A 22,074-nucleotide genomic window follows, 5' to 3' on the forward strand; every position below is an offset into this window, starting at 1 on the left:
GGGTATACGGGAATACACTGACAGTGTATTCCATTCAGGATCCTGGGAAAGCTGGGTTGCGGCGATTGAGCCCGTCAGTGCCACGTTACACTGACAAGCTTCTCACTGGAATTTAGCTCTTATAAGAGCTGTTGGTTGTCTTCTCCTTCCTATCCTAGCCTGTCCCTGCCTACCCAGAATCTAACCCCTAGCTAACTGGACGGAAACCTCCGTCCCCGGTGAATTGCAAGCTCAGAATGACGCGAAGCTGGGCGTCGCTGTTCTTTTAAATTAGAGGTCACATGTTTTCGGCAGCCAATGGGTTTTGCCTACTTTTTTCAACGTCACCGGTGTCGTAGTTCCTGTCCCACCTACCCTGCGCTGTTATTGGAGCAAAAAAGACGCCAGGGAAGGTGGGAGGGGAATCGAGTAATGGCGCACTTTACCACGCGGTGTTCGATTCGATTCGAACATGCCGAACAGCCTAATATCCGATCGAACATGAGTTCGATAGAACACTGTTCGCTCATCTCTAATAAAAACCTTTGGATGGATGCCAAAGAGAGATTCACTGCCCAGGTCAGGTTTACTCCTCTTTGACCCGCAGCAGTGACCTGTTAACAAACAGTGGCCCTTGTATTGGCTGACTGAAGTTATCTGTAAAACTACATTTCTCCTGCAATGGTTGTAGAGCAATATGCTTACCAATATCCATATCTGTTACTGTCACTATGCCATTGCTAAATCTGTGTTTGCAATAGAGAGTTAGAAAGTGGTAAGACAGAGTCCCAGGAGCCCTCAGCATGTCATACATCTCTTTTAAAACCAATTAATTTACACTTTTGGTTAAGACCAAACCTGAACTTTCAGTGTGAAACAAAGAACCCCAATCAAATCTTGAAATGCTCGCTCATCTTGATTTGTTATACACACATCTCATGCTTCTGCAGAACCTCTTAAAACTCACCTCAACTGCTGAGGAAATTGAATTACACACCCCAGCTGCTGTAGAACACCATAATACACACCTCAGCTGCTGCAGAACCTTATGATACATACCTCGACTTCTATAGTACTTGATTACCTCATCTCAATAGTATACTCAATCTACCTAATAATATACATTTCACATGCTGCAGAATCCTATTAATATTATAAATGTGAAAGTTTGTGAGTTTGGATGTTTGTGGGTTTGTGTGTTCGGATGTTTGTTCCTCAATCACGGAAAAACCGCTCGACCGATTTGGCTGAAATTTTCCACAAACATAGTTAATACACCCGATTAAATAATAGGCTACTTTTTGTCACAATAGCGCACATACGTTTGTGCCAGGACCCTCACAAAACCCAAACTCACACCACCATCTCTGCAATCTCACACACTTTGGACCATAGCAAGCCACAAAATTCATATTGCCCTCTGCAGCCTCGCCCCTAACCCCACACAATCACATATACATATACTTTACCACTTTGCCCCTCACCTTAACGATACTCCAGGAGGCTCTCTTTAACGCTCCGGAGCAGCCATGTTTGCCGACCCCCACCGCTCTGACAATCCGCGACACCGCCCACCCATGTCAATACCCCTAGGCGGTCTAATAAATGTAAAAAAAAAGTTTAAAAAAAAATTAAAAAAAATATTAAAAAAAAATAAAAAGGATTAAAAATTCAAATCACAGCCCCTTTCCCTAGAACACATATAAAAGTAGTTAAAAACTGTGAAACACATACATGTTAGGTATCCCCACGTCCGAAATCGCCCGCTCTACAAAGCTATACAAATATTTTTCCTGTTCGGTAAATGCCGTAGCGGGAAAAATGGTCAAAAGTGCCAAACCGCCATTTTTTCACTGTTTTGATTCTGATAAAAATTTGAATAAAAAGTGATCAAAGCAATAACATTGCCGAAAAATGGTAGAACTACAAAGTACACCCGGTCCTGCAAAAAAAAAAACGCCCTATACATCCCCGTACACGCACGTATAAAAAAGTTACGGCTGTCGGAATATGGTGACTTTTCAAAAAAAAAATTTTTAACACAGTTTTGGATTTTTTTGAAGGGGTCAAAATGTAAATAAAACCATATAAATTTGGTATCCCCAGAATCATAACGAAACACAGAATACAGGGGACATGTCATTTTGGTTGCACAGTGAACGCCGTAAAACCAAAGCCCGTAAGAAAGTCGCAGAAATGCATTTTTTCTTGAAATCCACCCCATTCTGAATTTTTTCCTTGCTTCCCAGTACATTATATAGAATAAATAATGGTGGCATCATGAAGAAAAATTTGTCCCAGGAAAAATTAAGACCTCATATGGCTCTGAGAGCAGAGAAATAAAAATGTTATGGGGTTTAGAAGGAGGGGAGTCAAAAACGAAAATCAAAAAAATGCCATCGGCGTGAAAGGGTTAACTTCAAATACTTCTGTCCCAAAGTCACTATGTAAAGTTTCTCACAACACTGTATAGCAGCTCAAATACAAATTAACTTCAACACAAAAGTCTCCCGTATTCTCTGAATTACAGCAAAAACAAGATACAAAGTTACATTTCATATCCCATACCTTATACACACTACGAAAACCTTACCCACGCCTGTATATACCCACTTCTACAATCACTGCAGACAAAGTCGCGGGTACCAGCTAGTATAATATACACAGAAGTTACAGAAGATACACATGGCCACTGAGATAAGATAATATAAGAAGATAATCCTTTAACAGTCCCACCATGAGGAAAATCAGTTTGTTACAGCAGCATAGTCAAGTACAATAATAATACAAGAACAACAACATAAAAAGGTCAGATTAAAAGATAAAGGAAAGAAGATAGTAAAAGGCATATCACAACTTCAGGATCTTTCCGTTCTCTATATGGAGTGATATGCACTTAGCCTGATGTAAATTATGTAGCCTGGCCGCGGTTGGGAGGAGGGATCTCCGCTAGCGCTCCTTCTCACACTTGGGGTGAAGCAGTCGGTCACTGACAGTAGTGCCCAGTGCTATCACAGTCTCATACATGGGATAGGAGTTGTTCTCCAGCATGGAACTCACCACAGACTGTATTCTTCTGTCACCCACCACCTGTACTGGGTCCAGGGGGCGCCCCAGGACAGAGCTGGCCCTTCTAACCAGCCTGTCAAGTCTATTTCTGTCCTTGGCTGATATACAGCTCCCCCAGCAGGTTACTGTTATGGTTCTGTGTGTATATGTAAAAATAATAAATAACACAACCAGAACCGCTAAGCCGCAGAGCACTGCAGCGAGGTCCACAGGCCCAGATGGGCAGCCGTGTGTCTGAATTATGCACCACCAGTTGAACTGCACTGGCAGTGATGTTGTGCAACACAAATGTGAACAGGCGGCAACCGACTCTCTCCAGTTAAACGTCACTGGGAGAGCGTGACAATGTACAGCAGTTGAGCAAATGAGGTTGTCAGGAGCTCCTGCTATTTACAGCAGGAGAACCAGACCTTAGCTGGTGCTTCACTGCACTGCAAACACAAGACTGCCAGGGGTCAACTTCACTTCTGGTCAGTCAAAAAACAAACTCCTATCCTGCAAGGAGATACAAAGCAGTTGGACTGGGAATGGGTTTGACGGGTTCCAAAGGGCAGAGCCAAGGGGAACTAGCTGGATCCCTACTCAGCACCTAGATTTGTCTGGAACCTGGCCCTAACCTCCTGTCTCAACATATTTTAAGCAAAGTGTGAGCACCGGGCGGGCGTCGGCTCACACTATTTAAAGGCTAGTCCCCGCCCAACAGGGGCGGTGGCATGACATCACCGATCATGCTCAGTATGGCCAAACTGGGACTTAGCCTCAGAGCGGACCCAAAATGTCTGAGCATGCTCAGTGGGGAGAGAACGGCACTTAGCCTCTGAGCAGCTCCAAAATGTCTGAGCATGCTCAGTGGGCCAACAGCTGGACTTAGACTCCAGACATCTTACTGCACAACGCCGAGGGCGAGGGTCGGATTGGCCCGCAGGTGGCACTGTGCGCCGTGATGGAAACCTGCGAGACCCGATCCTAACAGTTACTCTGAAGAAGATGTCTGATGCTATCACAGAGTTGAAAAAGGCCCTAAGAAGTGGCCCCTGGACTCCGAAGGCCCTCAGCCTCCTGAGCAGGTAGAGCCTGCTGTGGCCCTTTCTGTGCAGCACGTCTAGATGATCAGCCCAGTCCAGCTTATTATTGAGGAGCACACCCTGGTACTTATAGGTCCTGACTATCTCAATGCCCGTCCCCTGGATGTCCACCGGATTTGGAGCACTTCGCTTAACTAAAGTCCACCCCATCTCCTTGGTCTTCCCAGCATTAGTCCTGAGGTGGTTCTGCTGACACCATTTTACAAAATCCCAGTTTAAGTCTCTGTATTCCCTGTCGTCTCTGTGATGAGGCCTATTATTACAGAGTCATCGGAGTACTTCTGTAAGTAGCAGCTAGATGAGTTGCACCTAAAGCATCTATAGAATCTCATGCTACACACCTCAACTAAAGAATCTCTTCATACACTCATCTGCTGCAGAACCTCATAATACACACCTCATATGCTGCAGAACCTAATAGCACCCACCCCAGCTGCCATCTTACACCAAAATACACTCCTCAGCAGGTGCAGAACCTCATGTATACATACCTCTTGTTACTAAACCCTATTGGATACACTTCACTGCTGCAGGGTCTATATATTTTGCATTCCTTTTATAACTACTCTTAGCTTTGGCTCAAATAACCGCAGTAAAATCTGCAACAAACAACGCTGCATTTCTGCAATATGAGGCCTCAGCCTAAATTGTTATTCCATTTCCTTGATAGCCATAAGGTTACCACGTGGAGAGACACATTAAAGACAAATGATGGGGAAGCCCAGTAGAAATGTTAATAGACTAATAGATGTAACAAACTAATAATCACATAATAATTATAATAAATTGTAATAAAATGCATTTAAATATAAAAAATGTGATAGATAAATAAGAAATAATGTAATATACTAACAGATTTAATGTCAATAAAATGCATTTAAATATAAAAAATGTGATAGATAAATAAGAAATAATGTAATATACTAACAGATTTAATGTCAATAGACTTATTTTTCATTAAAAAGCCCTTCAAAGTACATTTTTTTAGTAACTATATTTTATTAAGCCAATTTATCTACTAAAAATATTGCACTATTTGTACAACCCTATGCAGACCTGTGTGTCTTATTTGTTACAGAATCCAAGCAAACCTGCTTTTTGTCAAGTTCTGCTGTCATGTGTTACTTTCTTCTGCTGCCTCTTTTTATACCGTCTTTAGTTTGGCAAGAAGAGCAGATGGAAGACACTGACACATGGCTACGGGATTAAACTACATACACAGTTATTTGTAGTCTCTAGCCATGAAAACATATCAGACAAACAACCCTTAAGGAAGTCTATCACCAGGAGACTCTATATCAAACCCGACCTTCCATTTTTATTGAAAGTGAATTAAGATGGATACAAGTAGTCTCCTGCTTGTATACAGCAACAAGGGAAACTTTAATGTCTATTTTTGTGATCTTCTAACACAGAAGAATAACAGACATACTACCATCAATGTGAACACAGCCATAAAAGACCATAGAATGAAATATAGAATGAAAAACTACAACTCACAGAATATCTAGGCTTTTATTATGGGTGTCAAATGGCATTGCAGGAAAAGCATAATAGGAGGGAGCTACAATTACCATAAGGCCCAGACTGTTATTGGATATTAAAGGACCAGAAGGGACTAAAGGAGGAGACAGAACAACAAATCGCAGAATGTCCATAATGTTATTATGTAATATCAAACTGCATTGCAGGGGAAGGAAACTATAACTCCCAGCATGCCGGGGCTGTTATTAATGGGTTCTTCTTATTTTTCTATGGCTTTATAAAGAATGACAGTGTTGCATGCCACCTATAAAGTTAGACTACCACCTCCCCAAAGAATATTACCACTTTAAGGTGCATTCACATGGAGGAAAATGGTGCTGAATTTGGTGTGGAATCCACGTCCGATTCAGCGCTGAAAAGAAAGCCTCCCATTGACTTCAACGGGTTCCTTTTTCTGGTGTGCGGATTCCACACCAAATTCAGTACCATTTTCCTCTGTGTGAATGCACCCTTACAGAGCCCATTACAGTGATAAACTACATACCTCTGCTATTATGTCACTTTTACAGATATAGAAAAAATTTACTTTGAAATCTTATGCATATCTTGTTGTGCTCTGGGGTCAGTCTTGAATTCCCTGAAGCATTGCCCATGCCTCTCAGAACCCTACAATCTTCCTCATTGACCTCCTTGTCCAATGAGAATTGATCCTCCCACTGATATGACATCACTCATCTTACATGAGCAGCGCTCCCAGGGTTGAAGGCCCGCCCCCAGTGCACTAAGTTCTTCTTTTGCATAACAATTCAAGGTTGTTTTTTGCCAAATCTACAAAAGTGACTTAAATAATAATAATGAAGGTACATTCATCACTGCAATGTCCTCTTCCCTGCACCAGTTGGAGTTTTTAGTATCTGTTCGTTCACATCTGCATGGGTATTCCGTCTGAGTGAGTCCGCATGGAAACTCCCCCTGAACGGAATACCAAATGCAATTGCAAGCGCTGTGCAGTAAAAGCACACGGACCCCATAGACTATAATGAGGTCCATGTGCTTGCCACGCACTGCCCGCACTAATCATGCGGAGAAGAAAGTTCTTGCATGTCTGCATGTTCTGTGCGGAGATCTGGCGGCAAGCACACGGACCCCATTAAAGTCTATTGGGATCCATGTGCTTTTACTGCACACTGCTTGCAATTGCGTTAGGTATTCCGTTTGGGGGGTCCCCATGCGGACTCTCCCGGACGGAATACCGAAGCAGATGTGAACCCACCTTAAGACAGGTGCATAATACTGTAGTTTTAATAAACTTTCCCCATAGTTTTTGAAAAGATATCTGTTTTTCATGTTTTGTTTAGTAAAATATACAAGTCTAGGTGTCAGAAAACATCATGCATCAGCCAAGCAGCAATGTGCTGCGAAGCCTCCACAATATAATGGCTGTGGGCTGAAAATCAAGCAAATTAACAAATAAAATTGTGTGTTAATTCTTTTCTACATAAACCTTTCACTGACTCTATAATGGGATGTAAACCTTTTAATATACTATTGAGCTTGATAAAAGTACATGATATTTCATCATAAACTAATTGGATTTTCCAGGCAGATTACTACATATTAGATTCAATTAGTCTAATTAATGGAAGGGCTGTTTAATGTGCCTAGTTTTTCAGCGACTATTCTCTCTAATCTAACGCTAGCTTTTCAGTCTCCGGTGCTAATGTTAATATTCATGCCGGCATCCACACTACCCAGAACAATTGTCTCTTCAAATACAGAGGTGTTCTAGATGCGAGAATTTATGGGTGCTAAGGCTGCAAAGAAATTATCACAGTTTCCTCGGCACAAGAGACAACAAGATACTGAAGTATTTCAGACCAGCACAGGAATATGAAATAGGTGACACATCACAGATGGTAAGATCTATGGGGGCTCAGACGGATTTAAATCACTAGTCAAGGAGACTCGAATTTAATCAATGTTTTCCATAGAAAGTGCATTTTCATTTTTTAAATTAATGCTGTAACTCCTTCAGACATGGAGCGACTTGCAGGAGCCCCAATCTAAATCCCAATGTTAGTTATGTGCACAGATGGAAAAGTTGCAATCTAACATCTTGTTCCTGGTATCAAATGATTGCGTTTATTTCATCATTGGTAAAACTTGTAAAAGTTTACAGCAGAAACAGTATCATTTATAACATCCACCAGGATACTGAGTTATCAGACACCTTAATTGTTAGCCGGTGAATAAGATGAATTTAGGTTGAGGCCACATATTGCAGAAATCTGTATTATTTTTTGCTGCAGAATTTGCTGGGGCTTTTTGAACCAAAGCCAGGAGTGGATTTAGCAGAAGGGAGAAATATATGGTTTTCATTTATATTTCCCATTTCATTTGAAGGAAAAACACAGAGAACAGTGCAGAACAAACTTAAAGAGGTTGTCCAGAGAGATTTTTTTAGATTTAAATATGGGGGAGGTGAAAAAAATAAGGGTCCATTCACATGGAGGAAAATGGTGAGGAATTTGGTGTGGAATTTAAGCGTTCCTTTTTCTGCTAGCTAGTTTGGGAAGGTGGACATTTCTCTATGGATTTGCTCCCACTACTGGTATTGAGCTGTGCTGTTTTTGGATTATTTGTTTCTATTATGTGGCTTTATAGCTACATTTCATTTAGTTTTCTGTAGTCCTTTCCTTCATGTACAGTCATCACTACCGGCAATAATATGTAGTTTATACAGCAGACACTGTAACTACTGTAGATACTAATGCCTACTACCAAAAACATAAGATGACCAAGTATACCAACAAACACAGAGCGTCGTTGTGAGAAAAAAATGTGATGCATTGGTCATTTATGAGGAATACAAGTATTAACTAAAACTGACAAGTCAGGTGTAGTGGCAAGTCCTTTTAGGGTAAGTTCAGATGGCTTTTTTGGACCGGAACCTGAGGTGGAGGCTGCCTTAGGTTCCAGTCCAAAAGCCAGGTAGCCGCGACTGAAAGCCAGTGCACTGCACCAGCATCCAGCCACGCACTCCGCTCCAGATTATGCCCAATGAATGAGCCTAGTCTGGAGGAGGGAGTGTCTTAAGTCCGAATTGCGAGGCAACTCGGCCTGAAGAATGAGCATCTTGCTTTTTTTTTCTGGGAGCCAGAAGAAACAGCTCCTGGAAAAAACTACTAAGTGGCTCCCATTGATTTCAATAGGAGCCATCTTTTTGGTCAGGATTTTGAGGTGGATACGGCCTCAAAATCCTGACCAAAAATCTCAGTTTGAACTTACCCTTAAAGGAGTATTCCCATGTACATAATCATATCTATATTTGTAGATAATTAAAAGTTAAACATTTTTGCAAATATAAGTAATTAAAAATTCTGCAGAGTTTTAAAGATTTTCTCTAACTTTCTTAGTGGTGACAGTCTGTTGTCTTGATCGGTTGCCATGGATACGACCACTAATGCAGAAACTTTCTATGGTCTGGGACTTGTCAGGAAACAGATGCAATAGTATAAAACTTAACTTTTAATAAGATAAATGGTTAAAAATGTAGTTCAGAACAAAGAGTGGTCAATCTTTCTTAGTCACACTCAAGACCAACATGATTGCCGTAGCAGATCAAATGCCTATAGACTTTGGCATACCACTCCCACTCACTGTCTCGCAGCAACTAGGGGGAATGAAGATTAAATCACAGGGATCGGGATAGGGGCTTTGACCAATAGTCATTAATGTCTAGAGTTAGATATATACTCTAAAGTAGGTACAGACCTCTAGCCCTTTCCTCCCTGTAAATACCATGTCATAACTAATCCAGTGGGAGTGTGATCAAATAGCATGGGATTCCAAATAAATGATACAGCCTTCAACACAGCACTCGCACCTGAGGATACTGGCCTAATGCCACACCAACAGGACTCATGCCAGGTGAAAAGCTGAATTTGGATCCACTAAACTCCCCACAGAGAAGCTATATATGACAAGTAGCTAAATAGCCCTGCCACCATTCAAATGCCCAACGCGTTTCCACTATTCAAAGTATCATCAGGGGCTGTTTCAGGGTATTTTCTGCAACAGTTGATGCCATTGCTGGGAAATAAATTGTGTAGCATGACCGCAGCGTGACCGCTCTGATGTCGGCGGTAACCTCCGCTGCAAATGAACCACTATATAAGGCACCCGGCTCCTCCCCTCCTCACATCCTCCTCCAATCCGAGGGCTGGCACAGACGCAACGTCACGCATGCGCGCTAGACCCATCTCGTGCGTCCTCACACTAACTCCGTGCGGGACCCTCGCGCATGCGTGAACGAAAGCTCTGCTACATAAACTACATCGGAGCCTGCTACATACACGTCAGCATGCCTCACACGCATGCGCTACTAAGGCCAAAGCGCCGTGCCCATGTACAGTGTCCGTATGAGCTAAGCAATGTACGCACTAAGGCACTGGTTCACCTCCTTCTCTCAAAGATTTGGGGTAGCAGATCAAGGCTATCTCCCCACTGTACATCACCAGATTTCTGCCACAAGTTGCATACCATTCTCCAAACGTACTGCCAATGTGCCAGCAAGAGGATCTCTTGGGGGAGCCAGGTTATAAGATAATATCTCCAGTCCCTATATGGCAGACTTCAGTGCTGAAAAAACCGTTACTCAAAAAATGATCAGCTATTACCCTGTAGATGTTAACCCCTCCTAGACACACCACCCCTTTCTTACAGATATATACTCATTTACAACAGAACGTGTGAATGTGGAACCACAATTCACACAGCATAATACCCCTTTCTCAGAACAGACCCCTGTTAACATGTTTAGGGAATCAAGACTGGCAGTTTTCAAACTGGGTAGAGTGTTAGACCAATACTATTTTTGGGTAATATAGCAAGTATAGTCAATCTGTTCATTTAGGCCTTTTGGTTGTAATGTATCTAGCCTGTATATCCACTCAGTTTCTTTACGTAGCACTAGATTGTCCCAGTCGCCACCCCTCCTGGGCGGCTTAACTACCTCAATCGCTTTAAACCTGAGGTCCATGATATTACCTCCATGATATCGTACAAAGTGCCGTGCCACTGGTGTATCACGTTCATTTTGGATATCACAGACATGGTCACGAATCCGTCGTCTGAATTGCCTTATAGTTTTCCCTACATAACCCATGCCACACGGGCATGTCAGTAGGTAAATAACACCCATTGTAAGGCAGTTAGCAAAATCTCGACACCTAAAGCACTTGCCCGTAGAGGCATTCACAAATTCCTTCGATGTGTCAATAAATTCACAGGCAGTGCAATTTCCACACCTAAATGTACCCGACATCTTACTCCTACCTAGCCAAGTCTCCTTAGTGACCTCTGGTACCAAAAAACTGTGCACCAGCCTATCCTTCAGGCTTTTACCCCTCCTATAAGTAACCTGGGGTTTAGACCCTACTACTTGGCATAGATCCATATCAGCCTGAAGGATCCGCCAGTGATTATGGAGTACTTCTAGTACCCCCCTATGTTGATCATCGAAGGTACCCACTATTCTCATGATTCCCTCCTCTTTCTTTCTATCCTTAGGAACCAACAGATCTCTCCTATCAGTACTTCTCGCTTTCTCATAGGCTTGTTTAATGGTATCAGTGGGGAAGCCTCTTTCCTCAAACCTGCCCGATAATTCCAAGGACTCTCTCTTGAAATCCTGCTCTTCCGAACAATTCCTTTTGACCCTCAAGAATTGACCTACAGGGATCCCCCTCTTTAGAGGGACCGGATGATAGCTATTCCAATCCAATAAACTGTTCGTAGCAGTCTCCTTACGGAACATTGTTGTTGCAATCTTTCCATCTATCGCTCTGGACAATCTAAGATCTAAAAAACTCAGGGTGTGCCTATTGAATTCCGATGTAAACTTTAAACCTAAATTATTCACATTAAGCTCCTCTACAAAGGATTCAAATTCCTCCTTGGAACCTCGCCACAGGATGAGCACGTCATCAATAAATCGAAGCCAAAGTTCGATGTTCATAGCCCATAATTGGTTCTCCTCTGAAAAAACTACGGTCTCCTCCCACCAGCCGAGGTACAGGTTGGCATATGTGGGGGCCACAGGGCTCCCCATAGCTGTACCCCTCAGCTGGTGGAAGGACCGCCCCTCAAAGGAGAACATATTGCGCTCCAACACAAATGATAAAAGTCTGATGATAAAATCATTGTGTGGCCTCAGCCCTACTCCTCTAGACCTTAGGTAGTAGCGTACAGCCTCTATCCCCCGTGTGTGAGGGATAGAGGAGTACAATGCCTCCACATCAAGACTGGCAAAACATATATCCTCCTCCAATGTAATACCCTCCAACCTTTTCAAGACATCCATTGTGTCCCTTATATATGAAGACAAACCCAAAACATAGGGCCTGAGCACTTGATCAAGATATATACTCGCGTTCTGGGTCAAACTACCTATCTGGGACACAATCGGACGTCCTTTTAAGGGGTTTACCCCTTTGTGGACCTTGGGGAGTATATAAAAACATGCCATGATAGGGTGATGTGGTGTCAAAAAGTCTTTTTCATTTCTATCAATCAACCTGGACTCGTAAGCTTCTTCTAGAATACCTAACAATTCTGTCTTGAAACTCCCCAATGTTTCCCTTGGTACCATCATGTAACATTCTTTATTACCAAGAATTGATTGGCAAATCTCTAGATAGTGGGATCTGTCGAGGGCCACAATGTTCCCCCCCCTTGTCTGCAGGTTTCAGGATCAAATCCTGCTTTTTCTCCAATGTTAGCATCGCCTCCAATTCCTCCCTAGTCAAATTTGAACCCCTTGTATAACCTAGGTTCAACTTCTTGAGATCCTCTGTCACCAATTTTACAAAAAGATCAATATGCATGAAATCATTTGGTGGAGGCTGGTATCGATTGACAGGTGTACAACTGGAGAATGGGCCCACACAAGGATCTCTATCTGACTCCTGAAGGAGTTCCTCCAGGGCCCTCAACCCCTCTAAGTCCGATGTTTCCAACCCCATTTGTTCACACATATCCCTATTCGCCCTTTGGTGATGCTTATGCCATTTAAGTTTTCTGGCAAATAGGTATAAATCCTTGGTCCAAACAAATGGGTTGAATCTCACAGTAGGCACAAATGTAAGCCCCTTACTCAACAGACTCAATTCGCTGGGGGTAAAAGAATGAGAAGATAGATTTATGACCTGTGTGCCCCTTTCCATTTCAGGGTTTACTATAGGTCCATTCTCCCTGACTTCCGTCCTAGTTCCTCCCCCACATATTTCAGGGTATACTATAGATCCATTCCCCCTGTCTTTCGTCCTAGTTCCTCCCACACACATCGTTGTTCTCTTATAACACGTGGGTATCACTAAGCTTCCTTTCTCTCTCTCAGCAGGTAATTGGAGATTGGGGGGTTTTGCTCTAAAAAAGACGCTCTGCACTTGGACTGATGTCTAGATCCCCTTCTAGAGCGAGTAGTTCCCCTGTTAGATGGTCGAAACTGGGAAACACGATCCCTAACACTAGAAATATCTGAGTCTGTAGTATCTCCTTCTGAGGATGAGGCCTCTGACACTTTTCCACCACCCCTACTAAGGACCACAGAATAAGCCCTTTTCTCCTTAAACTCTTGTAGGTCTCTGAGGAATTGAAAGTGCTTACGTTCCTTAATCTGATGATTGAATTTCTCAATCACCTGTTGGAGTTGCTTATCTTTATTTTCAAAACCCACTACCTCTGCCAAAGTCTTGGCCTTATCCCTTTCTGAGTTTAAATCTGATTCCAAAGTTTTGAAAAAAGCCTTTTCTTCCTCCAATAGTATCTTCATAAGTCTTAACGAACTTTCAGTGACCTCACTCTCCCACCTTTCCTGGATTGTTTTAGATCTCAAGCGTGGGGCTGGCGTGAGAGTAATTCGAAGCCCTCTAGGTACTATATGATGTTTTAAATAATTTTCTAAAGATTGAATCTCCCACCAACACCTATAGTAGTCTTTATAGAGTTTGGTCAAATTCCTGAATATCCCCTTAAGGGAGGTGGTGGATGTTGTAGAAAGGGGTAGGTCTCCTTCCGAGAAAACACTCTGGGCCTCGCTTAACCAAGATTCTGTGTTTACAGCATTAAAAATGAAGCCTGCCATTCCCAGACCAATATGTTATCCAAAAATACAGATCACTAACTAGTGACAATTCAAATAATTGCTATAATAAACTCACTGAATTCAAAAAATATTGTGCCCACCTATCAAAACTATACTCACTGAGAAATCCTAGGAGGACTCTGATGCAATAGTATAAAACTTAACTTTTAATAAGATAAATGGTTAAAAATGTAGTTCAGAACAAAGAGTGGTCAATCTTTCTTAGTCACACTCAAGACCAACATGATTGCCGTAGCAGATCAAATGCCTATAGACTTTGGCATACCACTCCCACTCACTGTCTCGCAGCAACTAGGGGGAATGAAGATTAAATCACAGGGATCGGGATAGGGGCTTTGACCAATAGTCATTAATGTCTAGAGTTAGATATATACTCTAAAGTACATTGCTTAGCTCATACGGACACTGTACATGGGCACGGCGCTTTTGCCTTAGTAGCGCATGCGTGTGAGGCATGCTGACGTGTATGTAGCAGGCTCCGATGTAGTTTATGTAGCAGAGCTTTCGTTCACACATGCGCGAGGGTCCCGCACGGAGTTAGTGTGAGGACGCACGAGATGGGTCTAGCGCGCATGCGTGACGTTGCGTCTGTGCCAGCCCTCGGATTGGAGGAGGATGTGAGGAGGGGAGGAGCCGGGTGCCTTATATAGTGGTTCATTTGCAGCGGAGGTTACCGCCGACATCAGAGCGGTCACGCTGCGGTCACGCTACACAATTTATTTCCCAGCAATGGCATCAACTGTTGCAGAAAATACCCTGAAACAGCCCCTGATGATACTTTGAATAGTGGAAACGCGTTGGGCATTTGAATGGTGGCAGGGCTATTTAGCTACTTGTCATATATAGCTTCTCTGTGGGGAGTTTAGTGGATCCAAATTCAGCTTTTCATCTGGCATGAGTCCTGTTGGTGTGGCATTAGGCCAGTATCCTCAGGTGCAAGTGCTGTGTTGAAGGCTGTATCATTTATTTGGAATCCCATGCTATTTGATCACACTCCCACTGGATTAGTTATGACATGGTATTTACAGGGAGGAAAGGGCTAGAGGTCTGTACCTACTTTAGAGTATATATCTAACTCTAGACATTAATGACTATTGGTCAAAGCCCCTATCCCGATCCCTGTGATTTAATCTTCATTCCCCCTAGTTGCTGCGAGGCAGTGAGTGGGAGTGGTATGCCAAAGTCTATAGGCATTTGATCTGCTACGGCAATCATGTTGGTCTTGAGTGTGACTAAGAAAGATTGACCACTCTTTGTTCTGAACTACATTTTTAACCATTTATCTTATTAAAAGTTAAGTTTTATACTATTGCATCAGAGTCCTCCTAGGATTTCTCAGTGAGTATAGTTTTGATAGGTGGGCACAATATTTTTTGAATTCAGTGAGTTTTTTTTTGTCAGGAAACAGCTATGATTATCTTATTGTAGCCGGGTTATCAGGCAGAGAGACTACATGTATAAGAAGATATCCCGGCCACAGTAAGGAAATCATTGCTAATTCTCTGACCTTAGAAAGTTCCTGCATTCATGGTCGTATCTACTAGTAACCGATCAAGACAACAAGACTGTCACCACAAGATATTGAGAGAAAATCTTTAAAACTCTGTAAAATGTTTAATTACTTATATTTGCAAAAATGCTTAACTGATCTACGGAAAAATCCACGGGGGGAAACGCATTCCACAGAGTTTTCCTCTGCGACCTTTTTATCTCTAAATATATATATATATATATATATATATATATATATATATATATATATATATATATACACACTCACCGGCCACTTTATTAGGTACACCTGTCCAACTGCTCGTTAACACTTAATTTCTAATCAGCCAATCACATGGCGGCAACTCAGTGCATTTAGGCATGTAGACATGGTCAAGACAATCTCCTGCAGTTCAAACCGAGCATCAGTATGGGGAAGAAAGGTGATTTGAGTGCCTTTGAACGTGGCATGGTTGTTGGTGCCAGAAGGGCTGGTCTGAGTATTTCAGAAACTGCTGATCTACTGGGATTTTCACGCACAACCATCTCTAGGGTTTACAGAGAATGGTCCGAAAAAGAAAAAACATCCAGTGAGCGGCAGTTCTGTGGGCGGAAATGCGTTGTTGATGCCAGAGGTCAGAGGAGAATGGCCAGACTGGTTCGAGCTGATAGAAAGGCAACAGTGACTCAAATAGCCACCCGTTACAACCAAGGTAGCCAGAAGAGCATCTCTGAACGCACAGTACGTCGAACTTTGAGGCAGATGGGCTACAGCAGCAGAAGACCACACCGGGTGCCACTTCTTTCAGCTAAGAACAGGAAACTGAGGCTACAATTTGCACAAGCTCATCGAAATTGGACAATTGAAGATTGAAAAAACGTTGCCTGGTCTGATGAGTCTCGATTTCTGCTGCGACATTCGGATGGTAGGGTCAGAATTTGGCGTCAACAACATGAAAGCATGGATCCATCCTGCCTTGTATCAACGGTTCAGGCTGGTGGTGGTGGTGTCATGGTGTGGGGAATATTTTCTTGGCACTCTTTGGGCCCCTTGGTACCAATTGAGCATCGTTGCAACGCCAAAGCCTACCTGAGTATTGTTGCTGACCATGTCCATCCCTTTATGACCACAATGTACCCAACATCTGATGGCTACTTTCAGCAGGATAATGCGCCATGTCATAAAGCTGGAATCATCTCAGACTGGTTTCTTGAACATGACAATGAGTTCACTGTACTCCAATGGCCTCCACAGTCACCAGATCTCAATCCAATAGAGCATCTTTGGGATGTGGTGGAACGGGAGATTCGCATCATGGATGTGCAGCCGACAAATCTGCGGCAACTGTGTGATGCCATCATGTCAATATGGACCAAAATCTCTGAGGAATGCTTCCAGCACCTTGTTGAATCTATGCCACGAAGAATTGAGGCAGTTCTGAAGGCAAAAGGGGGTCCAACCCGTTACTAGCATGGTGTACCTAATAAAGTGGCCGGTGAGTGTATATATACACAGTATATATATATACAGAAAATGCCAGTATTTCTGTAGGTATAATTGACATGCTGTAATTTGCTAAAATCTTCAAAGGAATGGGAAATGTATAGGAAGCTCTTAAACTGAGTTCTCACAGAGTTTTTTGGACCGGATTTTTTACGCGGAAGCCACCTCAGGATCCAGCTCTAAAAAAAAGCCTCCCACGGCTAGCTGTGACTGGATGCCGATGCAGTGAAAAAAGAAGTGAACGTCATTGGGAGGAGTTTTTTGGAGCTGGATTCTGAGGCGGATTCCACCTCTAAATGTGGTCCTAAAAACTCCATGTGAACTCGGCTTTATATTTCTACCTTCTGCTCAACCCACGTTTGACTTTGGCTCAAAAAACTGCAACAAAATCTGCAACAAAAAAATTGTTTCCGCAATGTGGGGCCTCAGCCTTAGGCTAAGGCCCCACGGAACGTCCCACAGCAAAAAAGTACTGTGGGGAAAACTATGGTGGCAACGCATTGCAGTTCTTCCTGCAGTGCTTTAAAAAGAGAGTTCACGGAGTCTGGGGAAACAGCCGGTGTTTCCGTATGTACAATTGACATGCTGCGATTTCCAAAACCGCACCAGTTTTGGAAATTGCGGCATGTCTGCACAGCCCTTTTTACCGCAAAGTGAGTATGGGATTCGCATGAATCCCATCCACTTTGCTCTTACTGTAAAACACCGCGATGTTTCCCACAGCGTTTCCGCCACAGTCAAATCGCAGTGTTTCTGTCCCATGGGGCCCCACACGCTGCTTTCACACAACAGTGTTTGGTCAGTGATTTTGTTCAGTGATTGTGAGCCAAAATTAGGAGTGCAGACTATACAGAGATCAGATATAATAAAAATATTTGTACCTGTTCTGTGTTTTTTATCGGACTCCTAGTTTTGCCTCACAATCACTGATGAAAATCACTGACCAAACACTGACCGTGTGAAAGCAGCCTTAGTGTCCATTCACATGGAGTAAACGTGCGCTCATTTTGGCAAAATACACATGTAAAGAATACACGTGTAAAAATAAGACTCCCATTGACTTCAATGACATTTTTTACACGTGTAAAAAACGTGCCAAAAAACACACTTTTCCAAATTATTCTGTACAAGAGTTTCTAAACATTTTATAAATTGCAAAGAACTGAAAATGGTCATTTCTCAAATTTGCTGCATTAAGGTGTTACATTTACTGAAATCAAAAGCTATTTCAATAAAAAAAAAAAAAAATTGAACATAAGAAGTTAGATGTTAACATAGGAGCAACTTCACAAATCTTGTATCCAGAGGTATTCTTTGCTGCATGAAAAGGATTTTCCTATCAGGGCACGGTTCTTCTTTTTGTACCATTAAAGAAAGTGATCACTCAGAAACTGTATACTGTACTTTGCAGAGGTCATTTTCATGCCCTAAAGCAGTGATGGCGAACCTTTTAGAGACCGAGTGCCCAAACTGCAACCCAAAACCCACAAAATTTTCGCGGAGTGCCAACACGACAATATAGACTTAATACTATGCGGATCCACAATTGCGGACAGTTACTGACCAAAAATTACAGTCATGTGGGGCTTTACAGAGCTTTCAATAATACAAACAACGTTGTACTGAAATGTAAAGGTCTCGGCATTTGGTACTTTGAACAATTAATTTTCACTATTTACATCGCACAGGATCTGTTTTATAGTTACCGTGTAATATTCTTACATCCTGTACTAATATCACGTCTGCTATAAAACAGATACTGTGTGATATAAATAGTGAGGGGACCCCAGACAGTATTATATGCTCTGCAGTGGGCCCACCACACAATATTATATTCTCCACAGTACCACAGTAGCCCCCCAGTGTTATATGCTCCGCAGTAGGTGTCCCCCCCCCCCCCCACAGGATTATATGCTCCACAGTGGCATCCACACACAGTATTGTGTGCTTATAAATAGCCCCCCCCCCAGTATTATATGCTCTTTAGTACACCCCCCAGTATTATAAGCCACCCCAGTATTATAAGCTCCCCCAGTATTATACACTCCCCCCAGTATTATAAGCCCCCTCAGTATTATACACTCCCCCCAGTATTATACACCCCACCCAGTATTATAAGCCCCCCCCAGTATTATACACTCCCCCCAGTATTATAAGCCCCCTCAGTATTATACACTCCCCCCAGTATTATACACCCCACCCAGTATTATACACCCCACCCAGTATTATAAGCCCCCCCAGTATTATACACTCCCCCCAGTATCATACACCCCACCAAGTATTATAAGCGCTCCCCCCAACATCATATACACAGTGAGCCACTCTCATACTCACCCCTGAAGAGCCGCCGGCATCCACCTTCTTGTCACTGGCGGCGCTGATGACGTCATCGCGCCCGCGTCGGGGCAGAGGTCAAACTCTGCAGCCAGTGTAGGCCGCGGTCGCGCGATCCGCGGCCTACCCTGACAGCTTTCAGCTGTATGTGCATTTGCACATACAACTGAAGGCAGTGATCGCTCATCAACGGGGAATCCTGTACCGGATTCCCTGTTGGTGAGCGATCCGGGCGACCGCACGCGTGCCAGCATGGAGGGCTCTGCGTGCCCTCTCTGGCACGCGTGCCATAGGTTCGCCATCACTGCCCTAAAGGGACCTACCAACTCCAGCTCACATGTATGGGGATCTGTGAATATAGATGCATCTTGGGTGCAAGACAGCCGTGAAAAATTTAACTTTTTCTTGGCTGTTTTACACCTTGGTTGTCTGAACGTAGCCTTAGGCCAGGTTCAAATGGGAGTTTTTTGGTCAGGCTTTTGACACAGAAACCGCATCAAAATCTGGCTCAAAAGCTGCCTCCCATTGAAATCAATGGGAGCTAGTCATTTCCTTATTCTGCGAGCGGTTTGTTCCCACTCACAGAAAAAGAGGCGTCATGCTCTTTCTTCAGGCGGATCCTGTGGCCAATTTAGCCGCGGACATCTGCCTCGCAAGACTCCCTTCCGACTAGGCCCATTCATTTGGGCCTAATCTGGAGCGGAATACCGCGACTAGATGCCGGTGTACTGTATGCTCTACACCGGCATCCAGTAGCGGCTAGCCATTTTTTTGGACCAGATTCTGAGGCGGCCACTATGTCAAAATCCGGTCCAAGAAACTCCTGTGTGAACTCGGCCTTATACTAGATGTTCTATTAGGATAAGTTCACACTGAGTTTTTGGTCAGGATTTTGAGGCCTTATCCACCTCAAAATCCTGACCAAAAAGATGGCTCCCATTGAAATCAATGGGAGCCGTTCAGTTATTTTTTCTGGGAGCTGTTTTGTTCCGGCTCCCGGAATAAGAAGCGAGATGCTCATTCTTCAGGCCGATTCGCCTCGCGATTAAGCCTGAAGACACTCCCTCCACCCAACTAGGCACATTCATTGGTCCTAATCCGCAGTGCACCGGCATTCAGTCGAGACTACCCGTATTTTGGACGCCTCCGCCTCAGGTTCCGGTCCCAAAAACCCTGTGTGAACTTACCCTTAATATGACAGAAGTTTGGCTAAGACATAGAAAATATTACTAAATCTGCCACCAGTCTGTAGAATATCTTCCATAGGTGATACCACACTACTGCTTACTATGGATCCTTGGAAGTAAGTGTTGAAATGCATCCTATATCTTCACCTTCATTCTTGTCCCTATTGATTGTTTTCTTTATCTTCTAAATACATTGTACATATAATGTTCGTCATTTACCCCACTCTATATTTTTATGCTGACTGGCTGGTGGTTGCTTTAGGAAACGCGGACAGAATAAAGGAGCAGCGCTGTGTTACTTTAGCTTCTATAGCTTGACTTATCTTCTAGCCTGCAACTAGATCCCTAAATGCGTCTTCAGTCCTTTCATTTATCTCTCTTGGCAGCCACCACCAACCAGAGAATATTCTTAGGTCTGCAACTTAAAAATTGTCCTAGCAGATTCTTTCTCTAGGACATAACAGTTTGCATAAGATATCAAACAACCTCCCCAGAAACATAAGATGCCCTTGTCTGTTTTATTATTTGCCATGTTTTACCTGTATAAAAATATTGTATATTATTTATATTGACATATATAATCCTTATTACATTAAAAAAAGAAGATCTGCCTTCAATTCTATAGAAAGAACAATAGCACATAAGATATTCTACAAGGAGAAGGAGTCTTGCTGATATCTGCAGAGGAGGTAACTGCAAAAGACGGGAATAGCAAAACCGAAAATTGTTATTCTGTTGGCAAAGAGTATAGAGCGTCGGTAGGCACACTATAGGTGTCAGGTGTCTGGAAGTGAAGGCTGTTGGGTGAGACTGCCGATGACATTTTACTTTAATCATTAATGTTACAAACCTAAGCATGTGCCAGCCTAAGCTATGGCTCTCTGTGATATCCAGTATAATATTGTGGAATCAAGTAGCCGTGTGACAGATTCCATAGCAATGGGGGCCTTGTATGCCTGCCAGTGATAAGCAGGAATAAGTGATAACAGAATGCCTGTATTGAAGATACTTGTATAATTTCATTTTTTACAGAAAATAATTCAACATCAGAAGGAGTGCTCTTCAAAGGCGCAATAACTGATTATTCCGTAGGAATATAATTTCTCTGAAACTCTTAATGGAAAGACAGAAGAACCTCGAGGATCATCGCTATAAAATTTACTCTATTTAGAAACGGAAAATAATTGCCTTTGAAAAGATTTTTCATCAAAGTCTCCGAGCTCACCTTGATTACAATCAGACACCTAGAATAAGACTGTAGACGTCTGCTCTTACATCTTCTATCATATTAAGGCGACAATCCACTCATTTAAGTATCCACAATGACTATAAGGAGCAGATCAAAAAAGCAAATCTTAAAAACTTTATTGTTCCTCTGAGGTTACTGGTTATGAACGCAAAAGTCAATGCAAATTCAAAGAGTATGCGGTGTAGCACAGAAGTGATGTATGGCCACATGGTGATAGCGAGGGGATGGCAAGCTGAGATAATGATGGTGAGATTAGGAAATTGCTCTCATTAGAAAATTAACTTTATGGAAGGATTAAAATCCAGCCACATACACACAAACAGCAAATTTTGAGAAAATAGTAGGCTTTCTGTCCATTTAAGTTAGTCTTGTTAATCTCACTGCGGGTCATTTTTATATCATGTAAAATCTATCTTGCTGACAAAATGGAATAAGTTATATTAGGTCTTAGGGAGCATTCACATCGAGCAAAGTGGTGCTGATTCTGGCATGATAACTCGCAGCAGAATCAGCGCTGAAAAAAA

This window comes from Leptodactylus fuscus, chromosome 3, assembly GCF_031893055.1.
Source record: "Leptodactylus fuscus isolate aLepFus1 chromosome 3, aLepFus1.hap2, whole genome shotgun sequence".
NCBI classification, from domain to species: Eukaryota; Metazoa; Chordata; class Amphibia; order Anura; family Leptodactylidae; genus Leptodactylus; species Leptodactylus fuscus.